General features: G+C 44.7%; 1 long non-coding RNA gene across 5 annotated transcripts in view; it reads right to left on the bottom strand.

The window, feature by feature from the left end:
- LOC135109826 (uncharacterized) overlaps window positions 1–17,500 on the bottom strand; it is a 184,355-nt gene that overhangs the window by 4,162 nt on the left and 162,693 nt on the right. The window contains exon 6 of one of the 5 annotated variants that reach the window (XR_010272920.1): window positions 15,855–16,395. The exons of the other annotated variants lie outside the window; for them this stretch is intronic. This is a non-coding gene — a long non-coding RNA (uncharacterized LOC135109826). Of the gene's footprint in view, window positions 1–15,854; window positions 16,396–17,500 lie in introns of those variants that run through there. 5 annotated transcript variants of the gene reach the window in all.

The raw sequence follows: 17,500 nt of genomic DNA, 5'->3' as shown, positions 1-17,500 counted from the left end.
CACCCCCAGTAAACTCCCATCTTCATCACTCCCCACCTCTCCACTCACCTCCCTTGCCTTCGTGGTCTTAATTGTTTCTGTATATCAACTTGACAACTACTAAGTACTTTCAAGACACTTCATAGGGTAATTTTGCACGTATTTTGTGAGTGCCTTCTTGATGGACTGGTATATTCATGATCTTTTTTTCTGTTTTTATCAGTTTTGTTATCCTTGGTCAGAGTTCCTTTACATTAACAAAAAAAAAAATAAATAAATAAATAAAACTGTTGTGCAGGTTGTCAAGGTTTTTCAAGGGTGTTTTATCAGTTTTGTTATCCTTGGTCAGAGTTCCTTTACATAAAAAAAAAATAAATAAATAAAGGTGTTGTGCAAGTTGTCAGGGTTTTTCAAGAGTGTTTTCATGATTTTGGTAATAGTTTAGCGCGGACTCGATACTGATCGTGGGAAAAAATACACACTCCTTATATATATAAAAAAAAAGCTCTATGTGAAATTATCATGTATTTCAAGGGTGTGTTTTCATGATTTTCGTAACAATTTAACATTGATTCTATATTGACCGCGGGCAAAAAAAATATATATACATCTCTTCATCAAATTCTAATGGAAGTTCTCTGGATTTTCAAGGGAGTTTTCATTATTTCAGTAACAGTTTACTGTTACCATTGGGGAAAAAAATACACACCTCTTCATAAAAACAAATTCTAGCTAGTTGTGTGAACGAGTGAATGAGCGAGACTTGTGTGAGGCATGAATACGTGTATGAGTGAACGAGCTAGGCTTCAGTCATAAGTGTTAAGTGGAAGTGCGCGGCCTGGCGCCGAGAGATCACCTACCTCCAGCCTTCTGTTCACACCTTCTGTGAATAAACACCTGCACTGTTACCTGCGTTTCCTGTGCCCCTGCTGGTCAAGAGTCGAACATGGCGCAGTGAGTAGGATCAGGACAAGGCTGCAGTGGGTACGGCGCAGAATGGAGAAGCAGTTGGAGGCGCTGGCTGCCCTGCTAGCGCGACAGTCGGAGCAGAGTCAGGCTCTGCTAGCGCGACAGTCGGAGCAGAGTCAGGCTCGCGAGGAGCGTTTAACCCAGCTGCTGGAGAGAGTGGGGACACAAGCTCCCAGTCGCACCACGGCGAGCAATGAAGGCGAAACCACAGCCCGCAGCACGTCTACCCAGGGCGCGAGGTTCCCGACGTCCGCCACCATCATTCCTCACTTAACGGCGTCAGCATCTTTACGTGAGTTCGACACGTGGCGCCATAAGTTTGAAGGATACGTAACCCTCGCCAGGATAGACTGTCTCTCCCTGGCTGAGCAGAGGGCGGCACTCGCTGCTGTCCTAGACGACGAGTGGACCCGTACACTTCGCTACGGGATAAGCTTACCGAGAGACGCGGAGTTAAGAACCATCCTCGATGCAATGTGTGAGTACCTGCGAAGCCAGCGCAACATCATCATGGATAGAAGAGACTTCTACTCCCGCGTGCAAGAAACGCAAGAAGGTTTTGACGACTTTTTATGTGCTGTTAAGGAAATCGCCAATTTCTGTGACTTTTGCGACCAGTGCATAAACCATCAGCTGCGTGACAGAATTGTCGTTGGGACACGAGACGAAGTGGCTCTGAAACGCATGCTGGAAAACAAGAAACTCACCCTTGAAAACGCCATAGATATTTGCAGAGCATCAGAGAGCGCTAACCAGTGTAGTGCAGTACTAAGGGGCGGCTCTCACTCTTCGAGCCATGGTGTGAACGCTGTCTCGAACTACAGGAAGGGCAGTTTCGGGGGCTCAAGCCCCACGGGCTGTTATCGTTGTGGCAAAGATTGTCGCAGTGACAAAAGGGGATGCCAGGCAATAGATAAAGTGTGTCGTAACTGCGGGAAAAGAGGGCATTTTGCGAGTGTATGTCAGCAGACAGTGAGGAAACGACGAGGAGCTTCGAGGAGTTCCTCAACTGTCTCTCCTCATCGCGGTGCAGGCCCGAGGCGGGGAGCCAGTGCCAGTGTATACCAGCTCTTATCAGGCGTATACACAAAGACGGTGACGGCACGACCTGCGCCCCAGGTGCTCATTACCGCCACACATCCCGCTGGAAGAGACAAGATTACGTGGACTCCTGACTCTGGGGCCGAAACGACCGTTATTGGCCTCGACACGGCAACACTCCTTGGAATCCCGCCCTCCAGCTTGGCGCCCGCTGATGGTGATGGACTTTATGCTGCCGGTAATCACCCCCTCACCTGTGTAGGAACTTTCTCGTCGCACTTGCAACTGGGCGACAGGGAAGCTGAGACTGTTGTGAGCGTGGTGAAGGAGGTGAAGGGGGCGCTGCTTAGCTGGTACGATTCCATCGCTCTCGGAATCCTCCCCGAAGATTTTCCGGCTCAAATCCGACCGCTACGCAGGGAAGAACAGCACACCGGCAACAGCTCCATCAAGTACCCGACCGCCTCGCAGCCACCTCTATCTACGCCCACAGAAGTGATCAGCTGGCCTCATTCCTACGACCCAACGCCACAGCAGCGTGCGGGGCACGCTGCTGCTGTGATCAAGGCCTTTCCCAGCGTCTTCGAAGCAAAGGAAGGTTTACGTGCAATGGCTGGTGGATCCATGGCCATCGAGTTGACAGACGACGCTCGACCCTTCGCCGTAACAGCATCTCGTACAATCCCTTACAATTGGCGTGAAGAAATTAAGAGCCAGTTGGAAGAGCTGCTTAACAAGGGAATCATCGAGAGTGTGGACTACCCTACGGCATGGTGCCACCCCATCGTGCCTGTCCCAAAAAAGACATCTGGTGTAAGGCTGTGTGTTGACCTGACACGACTCAACCGTTACGTGAAGAGGCCCGTGTATCCAGTGCGCTCACCTCATGACGCCATCGCCTCGATCGGGACCGGAGCAGTTTGGTTCACCACTCTTGATGCCAAGATGGGGTATTTTCAAGTCCCCATTAGAGAAGAAGACCAGGATTTAACCTGCTTCATAACACCTTGGGGTCGGTACAAGTTTCGGCGAGCGGTTATGGGTCTCGTCTCGTCTGGAGACGAGTATAACCGTCGAGGAGACCAAGCTCTCGGCGACATACCTAACACCATCAAGATCGTGGACGACATCCTGGCCTATGACTCCACCTACAGTGCGCACTTAGCCCATGTCATTCAGATTGTGCGGCGGTGTGACCAGCACGGCATCACTCTCAACCCACAGAAGTTTACATTCGCGGAAAGAGTGGTAGATTACTGTGGTTACTCTGTTTCTGGACAAGGCTACACGACAGACTCAAAGAAAGTTAAGGCAATCTCTGACTTCCCACGACCACAGCACATCACCGACTTACGATCATTCATGGGTCTTACAAACCAGCTTGGAAGCTTTTCTCCTGCTGTGGCTGCAGCTGCACAACCCCTCAGAGATCTCTTACGCCCGAAGAACAGTTGGTGCTGGTCTCCTAACCATGAAGAGGCGTTTGAGAAGGTGAAACAGTGTCTCGTCAGCCCACCTGTCTTGGCATACTTCGACCCATCATTACCAACGATGCTACAGACTGACGCCTCAAGGATGCACGGATTTGGATTCGTTCTCCTGCAGAAGCACAGTGACCAGTGGAAGATGGTGCAATGCGGGTCAAGATTTGTTACAGACACAGAGAGCCGCTATGCAGTAATAGAGTTGGAAATGGCTGCAATCGTCTGGGCAGTCAGGAAATGTGGCACCTACCTGAAAGGACTCCCTCACTTCGATCTAGTGCTCGACCACCGCCCGCTGATACCTCTCCTCAATAGCAAGTTGTTGGGAGAAATAGAGAACCTGCGGCTGCAGCGCATGAGGGAGAAGCTTGCTCAGTATTCTTTCACAGCAAGCTGGCAAAAGGGATCGACACACTGTGTGCCCGACGCCCTCTCACGTGCTCCAGTACAGGACCCAGTGGAGGAAGAGGATGCTGCTACTTCTGGTGACCTCGACCCTCTCCACTCAGCGGTCATCTCAGCGTTATCTGCCACCAATGAGGACGGCGTCCGCTTAGCACCACTCCAGGATCAGACTGTGGAAATGGTACGTGCCGCAGCAGCAAGAGACGGGGAGTACTGCTTGCTCAAGAACGTCATCATCGAGGGCTTCCCTGATCATTGCCACGACCTCGATCACCGCTTGCGTACGTACTGGCCGGTGCGCAGTCTGCTGGCCGTAGACGACGACCTGGTGGTTTACGGGCCGAGGCTTCTTATTCCTCACAGCCTCCGCCGAGAAACACTAGAGCGACTCCATGACAGTCATCAGGGGATGGAGCGCACCAAGCGACGGGCCCGACAAACGGTGTACTGGCCTGGTATGGACAGAGACGTTGAGAACGTCGTTTCTGGATGCTCACTATGCCGTCCACTCCTACCAAGCCAAGCCAACGAACCTCTCTGGCAGGACACGGACACACCCAGCAGGGTGTTTGAGTCAGTTTCTGCAGACTACTTCCACGCAGCAGGCCGTACATACCTCGTGTATGTAGATCGCTTGTCTGGGTGGCCTCACGTGTCTGCATGCTCACGTCCAGCATCGGCTGATCAGCTCGTTCGTGTCCTTCGGGGTGTGTTCGCCGACACGGGCGTGCCTGTTCTCCTGAGGACTGACGGTGGACCGCAGTTCACTTCTTCATCGGTACGGCGCTTCCTGGCTCGATGGGGGGTGGAGCATCGTGTATCTTCACCTCATTATCCACGCTCCAATGGTCACGCCGAGGCAGCGGTCAAGTCCGTGAAGAAGCTGATCCTCACGACCACACAGCAGGGACACCTGGACGAGGATGCGTTCGCTCGCGGGTTGCTGGAACTGCGCAACACTCCGAGGGCGGAAGGGCGATCACCAGCACAAGTCCTCTTCGGTCATCCTATGAGGTCCTGTGTCCCGGCTCATCATCGCTCATACGCTCAGCAGTGGCAGCGCGCTGCTGATGAGTGCGACGCCAAGGCAGAGCGACTGAGGAAGAAAGCGAAACTTCGCCACGACGCGTCCGCCCGTACTCTTCCTCTCCTGCACCTCGGTGGCCACGTCGACGTTCAAGATCACACGACAGGCCTCTGGGATCGCCTGGGTGTCATCGTGGCTGTTGGGCGAAGGAGAGACTACCTCATCAAGATGGGCAGCGGTCGCGTGATGTGGCGTAATAGAAGACACCTACGCCCACACAGACCTCTTGCTCCCCTTCCTGTCGAGCAGCACACCGCTCATGGCGGTGCAGCGCTTCAGCATCAGGGTCACGAGGAACACCACCATCCCGGCAGCCCGGAGCATCAGGGTAACGGGGTACACCGTGGCCGAGAGCAACCAGAGCGTCGAAGCAGCCGACAGCGTAGGGAGCCGAGACGACTGCAGGTGCGGTGGCACCGTAGCACCTACGATTAGTCGTACGTGTTCATTGTACGCTGTGTTTGTTTTGTGTATATGTACCGTGTTTTCTGTACTTCAATCATTGTAACTTTGTTTCATGTGTTACGGTAGCCATAACAAAGATAAGGAATCTTCCTTATGTCTCGGGGGAGGTGTGTGGTTGTTAGCTAGTTGTGTGAACGAGTGAATGAGCGAGACTTGTGTGAGGCATGAATACGTGTATGAGTGAACGAGCTAGGCTTCAGTCATAAGTGTTAAGTGGAAGTGCGCGGCCTGGCGCCGAGAGATCACCTACCTCCAGCCTTCTGTTCACACCTTCTGTGAATAAACACCTGCACTGTTACCTGCGTTTCCTGTGCCCCTGCTGGTCAAGAGTCGAACACTAGTGAAAGTTATCAGGAGTTTCAAGGGAATTTTCATGATTCTAATAATAGTTTAACAAGAATTTTACACTGTCATTGGGAAAACACGCATGGGAACCCTTATATTTATCTCCGTAGACTCTGAAATATAGTTCTTCTGAGGCCAAAATGCTTATGAACACGCGCCTCGTTCAGAACAAAGGTAGGGTAATGAATCTCAGGAATGTTGAGGGATGGAGGTGAGGAAGGATAAGAATGAAAGGTGATATGAGGAAGGTTAACTATGAGAGTGATAAAATACAGGGAAGGATGAAGAACAGTGCTAAAATATTTGGATAAAAGAAGGTGTAGTGTGACAGATAACAGAAGAGGGAATAATGAGTAGGAAAGATGACACGAGAAAAGTGAAATATGAGAATGAGAAGGTGAAGGATGATGGGAGGTGAAGAACAGAAGTAAAGTATGTCCGTTAAGATATAATGAGATAAATATATGGAAGAAGCAATAATAATGATAGTGATGTAGAGAATATGAGATGATAAACACGAGAAGGCGAATGACAGAGAAGGGAAAATATATAACAAGAATGTAGTTAAAACAGTTGAAATATGTCGACGAAAGAGAAGTAACGAAGATTGGTAAACACTAAATGGAAGAGACAATAATGATATGGACGATAAATTAGGAATAACACGACAAAACGCAGGAGAATGGGTACATAACAAAGGAGTAAATGCGAAGCTAGATGCGCAATAAGGAGGAAAGACAAAGAGTTGACCGCGACGAAGAGAACAAAGTCGAGAAGTCAATAAGAAGGGAATAACGACCAAGAAAGCATGATAAAGAGAAGAAGCAGAAGAGAAAACAAGTGAAAGAGAACCAAGACGAAAACCAAAGAAGTGAACAGCAACTAACAAAGCGAAGGAGGGACTAAAAAAAAAAGAGAAAGCAAAAACTGAAAGAGAACTAAACACATGGAGAATGAAAGTGAATAACAAGAAACTGAAAAGAAGAAAGCAAGGAGGGAATAAAAAAAAGAAAAATAATAAATGACTAAAAACAAATTATAGACGAAAGACAAGAAAAGAAAAAGATAGCAACTAAAAATAACAAAACTACAAAGAAAGAACAAAGAACCGAGAAGAAAAAAAAGAAGAAAATGCAGGAAAAAAAATAATAAACAGCATAACAAAACAGAGCAAAGGAGGAGAAAACAAGTCGGAGAGAAAACGGGAGCTGGAGGCCGGAAAACCGATCGTGAAATGTGACGCACTAAAAACGGAATCAATGAAATACAAACACTGGAGACGTAACATAAACTCCCACTCCGTCGTGTCATTTTTCCAAGTGACTGCCTGACGTCACCGCGCGCGTCATACACCTTTACCTGCCGGTCGAAGTGATTTATATATTGACGTCACACATAAGTCGATCGCAAACTAATAAATCACCAACTAGAGAATTAAATACGCTAGCACTCAACACCTCCATCACTTTAAATGCTCGTAAACAAAAGTAAAAACGTGCACAGATATTCCTCTATCACCAAAGTAATTCTAGGTGATTAAAATAACGTCATAGTCGAATATATTGGATTTTCTCCCCTCATGAAAAATTGATTGGTCAGTGGTGACGTCATACTCCCTCCAGGCTCAGCTCTTAGCCAATAGGAAGCGAGGATCGATGATGAGAGAGGAACCACCAATATTTGGGGAAAACTTGACACGGTGGATTAATTACGAGACTTGTTAGTGGCGAGCTGATGAGAGGACGTAAGGAGGGAGGCAGGCAGGCACGGAGACAGGAAGAGGTGAGGGAGAAAGATTAAGAGAGAAGACGAAGGACAAAGGACAAGATTGAGAGAAGGGAAAGGAAAACAGTGAGGGAAGGTAAGGAGGGATGGAAAGCGAAGATGAGAGACAAGTGACAGGAAGAGGTAAGGAGGAAAAACTGGAGGAGAAGGAAAGGTAAGGGAAACATGGAAGGTAAGGGAGAAATGGAGAAGAGAAGACATACAGGGAAGGTGAGGGAAACACACAGGGAGGGAGAAGGGAGGAATAAATGATGGAGATAATGTAGGAAAGGTGAGGAAGGATGGATAAGGGAGCAGGATAGGGGGAAAAAGTGAGAATGGGAAAGTGACAGAGACAAATAGGGAGAAAAGGAAAGACAGAAGAATAGGGAGATGGAAAAGGGAGGAAAAAAGAAAGGGGTGATGATATACAGATGAAAAAAAAATAGGAGAAAAATAAAGGAGCCTATTACAATGATATCAGACAAATAAGGATGAGGGTAGAACTAAAAAATACAAAAAAGAAAAAGAAAAATAGAGGCATCCATAATAATAATAATAATAATAATAATAATAATAATAATAATAATAATAATAACAATAACAATAATAGTTACCCTAACATTAAAAACAACAACGACAGGCAATGAATAAAAGAAAACGACAACGATAACATTTTTTTTAGCGGCGAAAGAGGTGGTGATTATGTCGACGATGGAGAAGAAAGACGAGGAAACTTGATAATGACATCGTGTTTGGGAGGAAATGGTGGTGGTCGGAGGTAGTGGTGGTGGTGGAGGTGGTGTGGACACAGAGAGGGAAGAAGGGAGGCAGAGAGTGGAGGGAGAATGGAGGGAGAGTTGAGAGCGTCAGGCGGGAGAGACTGACGCAGCAATATTGACTGTATGACGTCAAAGTTTACCTGTTAAAGGCTGACCTCTCACCTTGTCGCCCCTCCCCCCCACAGGTGACCACAGGAGGAGGAGAAGGAGGAGGAGGATGCGAAAGGATAAAGGGGATAAACGGAAGGGGAGAAGTGGAGGAATGTAGGGATGGAGAGGAAGAAGGGAGAGGGAAAGATAGTAGATGAGAGAAAGAGGAGAGAAGCAAAATGAGAGGAATGGGAGGGAGGATGAGAGAGAGAAAGGAGAGGAGGAAGATTGTAGGCGAGAGAGAGAGAACTAAGATAGGAGAGGGAGAGAGGCAGGGAGGGAAAGGAGGGGAGGACAGAAGAGCGGAGGGGGAGAGGACAGGGAGATGGGAGGGATGGGAGACAGGTAAGGAGGTAAAGGAGGGGAGGACAAGAGTGGAGGAGAGATGAGTGGGAGAGGAGTAAGAGTCACGTGGAAGGAGAAGAAAGAAACAGGTGAGTGCGTCTGAACGAGGAACGAAAGCAAAACAAAAAGAATAAACCGAGATGAAGATAATAAAGAAAGAAAAAAAAAAAGAATGATAACTAAAGACTCGAGCAAATATTAATTACGATAAGAGTATAAAAATGAAAAAGAAAAATGAGAAGAAAAAAAAACAAAGCAAAGAAACAGGAAAAAAGTTAAACAAAGCAAAATCGTATTTTAATATTTTACATCATATGCCAGAAAAGAAAGAAAAAAAAAAAGTTAATGAATAGAATAAACAAAGTCATACATATACAAAATGAACACATAAATAAAAGAAATTAACAAATAAACAAAAGGCAAAACAAACAAATCAACCCACAGCAACACACAGGACACCAAAATAACACAACAACAACCAACACTTAACAACAAAAACACACACACACAAACACACAAACACACAATAAACAACACACCATTCTACAGCTCTCCCTCAGTCGCTCCTCCTCCACCTTCCCGCTCCAGCAAGGTTACAAATCCTCCTTTTAATCTCACCTCTTATCTACTAGCGAAGAATCAATCAACACACTATATATGGCAGGTTTTCAATATCCTAAGAAGTCTTTGAGCTCGATACAATACAGAAGAGGATGAGGAGAAGGATAAGGAGGATGAGGACACCACTAGATATGATATACAGAGAGGCGTAGGAAGACAGGATGAAAGGAGATACACAGATGATACGAATAAGGAGGAGCCAAAGATGAACGGCAAGAAACACGGTAAGATATAAAACGGATTTAAAAGGAGGGATTAATTAGTCAAAAGGGAAATAGATGCATGGTTAAGTATGAGGGAAAGGATGAGGTACGGACAGAGGCGACGAGGCGTGTGGGGGCCGGGGGATGAGGAGAGGGAGGAGAACACTGTGGTATATAATAAAAGGGAGAAAAAGTGGCCCCGTTGGATGGATGTTTGATGAAAGAGATAGCGATGAAATTTATTGATGAGGCAGTAAGTTATTGAGTCAACCTTATATATAGCGGTAATGATGTTGAGAGAGAGAGAGAGAGAGAGAGAGAGAGAGAGAGAGAGAGAGAGAGAGAGAGAGAGAGAGAGAGAGAGAGAGAGAGAGAGAGAGAGAGAGAGAGAGAGAGAGAGAGAGAGAGAGTGACGAAGTAGGTTAGGATGGCAATACAGAAAGGAAAGACAGAGAGAGAAAGGATGAAATTAGGATAACACTGGAGGAAGGAGGAATGAGGGAGGAAAAGGAAGGAAAGAAGGAAGGACGGGGAGGGAATAATACGAAGGGTACGCATGAATTATGAAAATCTTATACATTTTACATTGTAGTGCAACCAAACAAAGGAAAGTGATGACTCTCTCTCTCTCTCTCTCTCTCTCTCTCTCTCTCTCTCTCTCTCTCTCTCTCTCTGATAACACATGTAAAAAAAAATAATAATAAGAGGAGGAGGAGGAGGATAAGGAAGAAGAGGAGGAGGAGGTCGGATAGAAATACTGATGTGGGAGAGGAAACACATGTTCCAGTGAAAAATGAAAAGGAGGAGAAATGATAAAAGCAGGGAGTGATAAAGCAACATTCAATAATTTCCTACATTATATTCTCTCCCACCGTCTCGTCTCTTCTTATTTCTTCTCTCCTTCCATTCCTTCGTTCCCCTTTTCTCTCTCTCTTTCTTTCTCTCTTCCCCTCCTGAGCTAATTGTTTCTTCCCTTATCCTTTTATTAATTTCAGTATTCTTCTGCTAATCCTGAGTTTGTGTCTGAAATTAATTATTTTTTGCCTTTCTTCCTCTTCATCACCTTACACCAGATGCTCCTTTCATTGTCCTCTCTCTCTCTCTCTCTCTCTCTCTCTCTCTCTCTGGATTCATCAAAACTAGTTAGGAATATGCCGTAAAATGATAGCAGAAGAAGAAGAAGACGAAAACGAAGAAGTACAACAACAACAACAACAACAACAACAACAACAACAACAACAACAACAACAGCAATAACAACAACAACAACAACAACAATAATAATGATGACTCCAAACCCACGCACTGAATTTTCAGGTCCATTACATACATGGATTGAAAGTGTTTTAGTTTCGCGAGTAACTGAGACTCACTAATGCCTGTGTGTGTGTGTGTGTGTGTGTGTGTGTGTGTGTGTGTGTGTGTGTGTGTGTGTGTGCGCGTACATCAATATTCACTCCCACGCTGGACACTGACACATCACCCTTTTAAGAAACATCCCCACATGTATATCCACTCCCTTTATCAGACATATTCTCCCTTTATGCTCCCCTTTCCTCCCTTCCTTCTTCCCTTTTTTTCATTCCTCTGAGCTCCTTTCTCCTTTCTTTCTGCTCAGTTCCCTCTTTCCTCCTTCCCCTTTCCTTCCTTCCAACTTTTCTTTCGTTCCTCTTTCCTCTTAAGTATTATATTCTTTTCTTCTTCCTTCTATCTCCTTTTTTGGGTCTCTTTTCCTCTTATTTTTTTCTTATCTTCCTTTCAGTTTCTGTCTTATTTATTTTCCAGTTTTCTTCCTTCTCCCTTTTCTTCTTGTTATTCATAATTATGTTTTATCTTTCCCATGTCTTCCTTTTTATCCTTTTAGTTTCGTTATCCATTCCTTTATTCTCTATATCCTTATCTATCATTCATATTATCTTTCTCTTTTTCTAAGTCACTGATTCCCTTTCCTCCACCCTTTCCTATCTCTTTTTTCTCTCCTTCCAACTCCCTATGTCATATTCTCTCTCCTCCCTCCCTCCCTTTCTTTCTCTCTTCCTCTCAATTCCCTTTCACTGTTCAATTCCTCTTTCACGTCATTTCTCTCATAATTCCACTGTTTTATTTCACACTCCACGTCTTCTTTCTTACTTTATTACCCCCTCTGTGATATTTATTTCCTTTTCTCTCGGTTCCTGATCATTTTTCCCCCTTTCTGTCATGTCACTCATTTCATTTTCCTCCATCCACGTGTTCATTCTCAATTTTTATTCCTTATCTTTAACCCTTTTTTTTTTCTTATTTATTGCCTTCCTTCTTCCTGGAAATAACTCAATCAGCCTGGTTGTGGTGGTGGTGGTGGTGGTGGTGGTGGTGGTGGTGGAAGAGGATTAGAAGCGTGGAAAAATCATGGAGGCAGGATTAGCATTGGAGGAAAGGAAGAAGAAAGCAACAGAATAAATGACTGTGCAAAGGAGAAATGCAATGATGATGAAGGAAATAGCGATACCACGCTATTAAAGGTGGAGTGAGAGGAGGAGGAAGAGAGAGAGGGAGAGGAGGGGGAGCAGGTGGAGGAGGAGGAGGTGGAAGGGTGGATCAAAGCATAACAAACCGACAACAGTAATGTGATGGCGGAGGAAACTGACGGAAATTATAATGACTCGACTCTTGCAGTGGAGAGAGAGAGAGAGAGAGAGAGAGAGAGAGAGAGAGAGAGAGAGAGAGAGAGAGAGAGAGAGAGAGAGAGGTAAATATAATGAAAGAAGGAAGAGCAAGACAAGGAGGAAGGTAAAAGAAGGAAAGAGGTGAAGAAGAAGAAGAGACGGAGAAGAAAGAAGGGAGGGAGGGAGGGAGGGAGGGAGGGAGGGAACGAAGGATGATAAGAGGGCCATAATGAAAGGGAAAATTGAAGACAAGGTACGTAAGAGGCAAATTGAAGAGGAATAAAAGGAATAAGAAGAATAAGAGATGAAAAGAAGAGCGTCATAAGGAATACAAGAGAAAGAAGTCATAAATCAGACTGAAATAAAAGGATCAGAGAGAGAGAGAGAGAGAGAGAGAGAGAGAGAGAGAGAGAGAGAGAGAGTCACGGGCCACTGACCAACACCTCAAGTCTTCTCACATAATAACGTATCTTATTTCTCTCTCTCTCTCTCTCTCTCTCTCTCTCTCTCTCTCTCTCTCTCTCTCTCTCTCGTGAAAGGCCATAAAACAAGTGTGAAATACAGTTTTACTTGCGCTAGAAAGATAAAGACAGACAAAAAAAGTTATAAATATATCACAATGCTTGAGAGAGAGAGAGAGAGAGAGAGAGAGAGAGAGAGAGAGAGAGAGAGAGAGAGAGAGAGAGAGAGAGAGAGAGAGAGAGAGAGAGAGAGAGCAGAAAACTTTATGAATCATGGAGAAGGAAAGAGGAAAGAAGAAATGTAATGGCCGAAGAGAAGGAAGGAAGAGAAAACAGATCACCGAAAGGAAGAAGAAGGAAAAGGAGATGAGAGAGGAGGAGGAAGAAAGAGAAAGGATAAGATAGATGAAAAAGAAGGCCAGACAAAACGAACAGAAATAGAAAAAAAGAAAAAAAAAGAGACAAACGAAGGAACGAGAGACGAAGGAAAACTCGAAACAGAGAAGGGAATAAATAGAAAAAAAAGAGAAAAGGAAAACTACATAAAAAAAAATCAAAGAAAAAAATACCAAGATGACAGAAGAGAAAGAACGAAAGACGATGCATGAAAAGACGAAGCAGAGGAGAATGAGAAAGGAAGAATTAGATAAACAGGAAGAAGAGAAATAGAGATACACAAGAATTCTCACCAGTCACACATTACTTCCCTGTTGATCTCTGCTTGCACGCCCGGAGGCAGGGAGAGAGACAGAGAGGCAGGGAGAGAAAGAGAGACGGCTGGGAGGATGCGAGGCGGTAAGAGGTGGAAGAAAAAGTGAGAGAAGAGAGAATGGTGAGAGGGAAGAATGAGCGCGAGGTGATGAGTGGGGAAGCTTTCGTGGTTAAACATCAAGACCAAGGAGTGGAAGAGTCTCAGATTTTTGAGGGATTTTCGAAATTCAGAGAAAAATTGTAAAAGTGTGAGGAGTAGAAGGCGGAAGAGGAAGGCTGCTGGAGGAGGAGGAGGAGGAGGAGGAGGAGGAGGGACAGAGTGGAGGCGGAGGAGGAGGAGGGAGAGGAGAGGAAGAAGAAAAAGAAGAACAAGAAAAACAAGAACAAGAGGGACAAGAATAAAGAAAAGGAAAGAATGAAAGAAAAGAGAGGGAAAACTAAACTTCGACTGGAAAAATAAAATAAAAAAAATCTAACATCAAAAAGAAAAAGATGCGGGAAATGTGTAGCAGCACTTTCATTTCTTTTATTACCGAGAGAGAGAGAGAGAGAGAGAGAGAGAGAGAGAGAGAGAGAGAGAGAGAGAGAGAGAGAGAGAGAGAGAGAGAGAGAGAGAGAGAGAGAGAGAGAGAGAGAGAGGTTACTTACATTACACTCGTCTCCTTCCACCACCTGGTACACTTCCTCAATCCATTTTCTCTCATTTCCTTTCTCCCACACGTAAAATTGGATTAATTACTTACTGTGTACCAACCTTTATATTTTCTCTCTCTCATATTTTTATTTCTTTTCAGGTTAATTTCCTTCATTCATATTTATCTCCCGTATTTTATAGCTGGTTCTGTTTCTGTCACTTCAGGGGGAGACTCAAAGGCCTGCAGGTAATTCATTTTGCTGGGAAAGAAGAGAGGAAAGAAAAAAAACAGGGACTAGATTCTTTTCACCTCCAGCGCTTATGATTTAATGGAATTTCAAGCGGTTCTTAGTACTCGTTCTGTAGGATATTCCCTTGTGATTTTGTTGGACTGGTGGTGGTGGCTGGAGTAGTAGTAGTAATAGTAGTAGTAGTAGTTTTTTAATTCCTTCCATCTTAAACTCCTCCTTTTATTTAATTTTTCTCACTCTTCCTTCTTCCTTCCTTCCTTCCCTTCTATATTCCTTCCTTCATTGCATTTCTCACCCTCACTCTTTCTTCTTATGCCCCTCCCTCCTACTTTCCTTCCTTCATTTAATTTCTTCAACTTCCTTCCTTCCTTCCTTCCTTCCTCTCTTCCTGCATTTCTTCATTTCTCCTCTTGCCTCACTCCACTCCACAACAGCTTCTCTTTTTCTTAATCCCTTCCCTTCCTCATTCCTTCCCCGTTCTTTACTCCCTTTTCCCTTCACCCCTCTTCCCTCTTATATTCCTTCATTTCATTCCACTTTTTCAATCCTCATCTTTTTTTTTATTTCCCTCTTACATTCTTCCACTCCTCTCTTCACTCCTTCGCTCCGCATCAGTTGAGGATGACTCCCACGAGTGACCCACGGGAAGGCAAGGGCAGGGAAGCGTCCCCCGCGGTATTTTATTATTCTGGATGACTTTATGACACAGATTACCACAGGGAGAGGAGGAGGAGGAGGAAGAGGAGGGAGAGGAGGGAAACTTGGTGAGCGTGGGAGGGAGGGACGGGCTTGTGTATAATTGCTAATCTAAATAATACCTTAGGGAGTTGATTATTCAGAGAGAGAGAGAGAGAGAGAGAGAGAGAGAGAGAGAGAGAGAGAGAGAGAGAGAGACAGAGAGTTTACGATGTTGTGTATCATTACTAAAAAATAAAAATCTTCGTTTTCTTTACATTGTCATAACGAAAAATTAATAAGTAATAATATATCAATAAAACATTGCTACTACTACTACTACTACTACTACTACTACTACTACTACTACTACTACTATTACTACTACTACTACTACTACTACTACTATTACTACAACTACTACTACTACTACTACTACTACTACTACTACTACTCTTTCAAGGTTTCAAGACACTTATCCTCCAATTATAGATAATCATTATGGATTTTTCTTTAGGGACTAGCTCCTCAGTAAGCTTGTTTTTTGGTTGCCTATGCCCTTACATTAAGAACACTACTACTACTACTACTACTAACTACTACTGCTACTACTACTACTACCCGTACCTTGCTACTACCACTACAGTACTTTACTAGAAACACGCAGGGTGACTCAAGGCAAGGCAAGGCAAGGCTCCCTCCCATCCCTTCAACCCTCAACTTCCCTTTTGGCGTCACCAGTGCGAATCAGTACGATCTAATTTACGAGAACGAGCGAAAAAAAAAATGTTGATCGAAGAGTAACGAGTCAATTTGTATGTAAATATAAACACGTCATCGCCAGCAGGTAGCGTCTTTATTAATTACAGGTGGTGGTGGTTAATCAAAAGGAGCCACGGTCACCTGTGTTAATTGCCCGCTCCCACACCTGAGTAGGGCGGTGTGGCGCAGGCTGACAGGAAGGATTCTATAGGTGTAAGTTCAAATGTATACGTAGGTAGGTAAGTAGGTAGCAAGTAGATAGATAGATTGGTAGATAGCTAGATAGATAAATAGATAGCCAGATAAATAGATAGATAGATAGATAGATAGATAGATAGATAGATAAAACAGATAGGTAAATAGATAGATAGATAGATAGATAGATAGAGAGAGAGAGAGAGAGAGAGAGAGAGAGAGAGAGAGAGAGAGAGAGAGAGAGAGAGAGAGAGAGAGAGAGAGCGAGGAGAGTGTTATCTTTCTCCTTTGACGTCTAATCCTCCCCTGAACTGTTTTATTTTTATTTTTCCTTCGCTCCTTGCTTTTTTTCTTTCTTTCTTTCCTCCCTCCCTTCCTCCCTGCCTCCCTCTTTCTTTCCTCCTCCATCTTCCTTTCGTTTCTGTTGACGGGAGAAAAGTATGTCTGGTAAAAATATTTGAAGCAAGAAATATTGTTGTAAATCATAAAAGAAAACCTCAAATGTGCGGCGAGGCGAGTCCTGTGAGAAGAAGGAGGAGGAGGAGGAGGAGGAGGGAGAAGACTCGAATTAAAGGAGAGAGGGAAGGGTCTTGTGGCTTTTGAGGAAGGCGAGGAGAGGGGAGAGGAGGAAAAAGGTCTTGTGGTTAAGAAAACGGGAAGGGAGGAGGAGGAGGAGGAGGAGGAGGAGGAGGAGGAGGAGGGTGGATGGATGAGAGAAAACAAAGAAAGACGGTAGGGAAGTAAAAGACTGGGTGAGAGAGAGAGAGAGAGAGAGAGAGAGAGAGAGAGAGAGAGAGAGAGAGAGAGAGAGAGAGAGAGAGAGAGAGAGAGAGAGAAATTGTAACAGAAACCTTGAGTGAATCAGAACACTAAAACCTGGGATAAGAAGCAGCAAATTTTAATAACAATAAACTAAAGAAACACTTACAAAACACACCAAAAGTCACACAACACAAAAAAAAAAAGCAATTCGGAAAGCAAACAAGCAATCGAGCAACCAACCAACCGACTCTCTCACCTATAACCTACCTACCTACCTACATACATGCATACATACATCTGCTAATTAAAAAGGATTTATTTCTGACTAATAGCCTCACCTGTTACTTGACCACCTGTCTCGTTTATATTCGCCACCACCTGAATTACTAAAAGTGTGTGTGTGTGTGTGTGTGTGTGTGTGTGTGTGTGTGGAGAGTCGCTGTGTTAATTTTTCTACCTGTGTTTGTCTCTCGTTACACCTGAGTTTTGAGCACCAGTGTGTTCTGTGTTACATGATACCACTCCTGCTCATTAGTGTGGTTACAGAGAGAGAGAGAGAGAGAGAGAGAGAGAGAGAGAGAGAGAGAGAGAGAGAGAGAGAGAGAGAGAGAGAGAGAGAGAGAGAGAGAGAGAGAGAGAGAGAGAGAGAGAGAGAGAGAGAGAGACCTTTACCTATCACTCTACATCACACTACATAATAATCAATGCATCTCACTCCCTACGGATTCCAGTGTTATCTTTCTCATCAGGTGAATAAACACAGA

This window comes from Scylla paramamosain, chromosome 19 (genome assembly GCF_035594125.1).
Source record: "Scylla paramamosain isolate STU-SP2022 chromosome 19, ASM3559412v1, whole genome shotgun sequence".
NCBI lineage: Eukaryota > Metazoa > Arthropoda > Malacostraca > Decapoda > Portunidae > Scylla > Scylla paramamosain.
Note: the sequence above shows the minus strand (reverse complement) of the source record. Positions and strands in the feature narration are given on the sequence as shown.